Source organism: Geospiza fortis, unplaced genomic scaffold (assembly GCF_000277835.1).
Source record: "Geospiza fortis unplaced genomic scaffold, GeoFor_1.0 scaffold157, whole genome shotgun sequence".
NCBI classification, from domain to species: Eukaryota; Metazoa; Chordata; class Aves; order Passeriformes; family Thraupidae; genus Geospiza; species Geospiza fortis.
Window position 1 is genome coordinate 2,158,671 of NW_005054314.1, and position 835 is coordinate 2,159,505.

An 835-nucleotide genomic window follows, 5' to 3' on the forward strand; every position below is an offset into this window, starting at 1 on the left:
CTCGCCGGCCCCGGTGGGGGAGGGGGGCAGGAGGAGGAGGAGGAGGAAGGAGAATGCTTCTTACTGGGGGGTTTTGGCGCCACTTTTGTTTTAGATAGTGCTCCTCTGCCCCCTCCTCCTCGGCACGCACTGAACTGAGCTGAACCCTGCCCAGGTAGGAAACGAGAGGCTTTCGTGGTGTTTCTCTTTTCTGAGTGCTTATTTTTTCTACACGGATTAAAAAAAAAAAATATATATATATATAGATATACGTGTATATATAGATATGTATATATAGTTGCTGCGGTTAGGGACGGAGGGACAGAGGAGTGAGCGGCCGCAGATGGCTGGGCTGGGAGGCCCTGTTTTCCGGGAATTCCTCTCCCTGCCCGAGCGCATCCCTTGGTGCTGGGCGTGCTGGCCTTGGGGGCCCGCACCGCTGTGCTCCCGGCCGCGCTGCCTCCATGCCTTCCTCTGTTCTGCTAGCGTTGTATAATTCGTCTACCCCGTGGAAATCTGGGACCCACCGACCTCATTTTTTTTTTCCCTCTCTCCTCGCCCCCGCGAGCGGCCGTGGAAGCGATCGGGCTCCTCTGTCGCTGCTTTTATTTATTTATTGGACTGTCCGCGCCCGGCTCTCCTTTCTTGTGTTCCCACGGGATGCGGCGTTACGAGGTGACACAAAGTTTCGATCACCGCCGAGTCCGGTGTTGTAGTTACTGAGGGGGAGTGTGTGCTTGGTTGTTTAGTTTGGTGTTGGGTTTTTTTTGTTTATTTGTTTGTTTGTTTGGGTTTTTAATTTGTTTTATTTTTAATTACTTTTTGGCAGCCCGGGTAGCGCTGCTGCCCCCTTCCC

The 835-nt window shown here is 52.9% G+C and overlaps 1 protein-coding gene across 2 annotated transcripts in view; it reads left to right on the forward strand.

Moving 5' to 3' along the window:
- The first annotated feature begins 28 nt into the window (after positions 1-28).
- Positions 29-835, forward strand: part of STAG2 (stromal antigen 2) — a 71,380-nt gene continuing 70,573 nt past the window's right edge. For both annotated transcript variants that reach the window (XM_005419818.3, XM_005419819.3), the window contains exon 1: positions 29-154. The gene's annotated coding sequence lies outside the window, so the exon portion shown is untranslated. The remainder of the gene's footprint in view (positions 155-835) is intronic.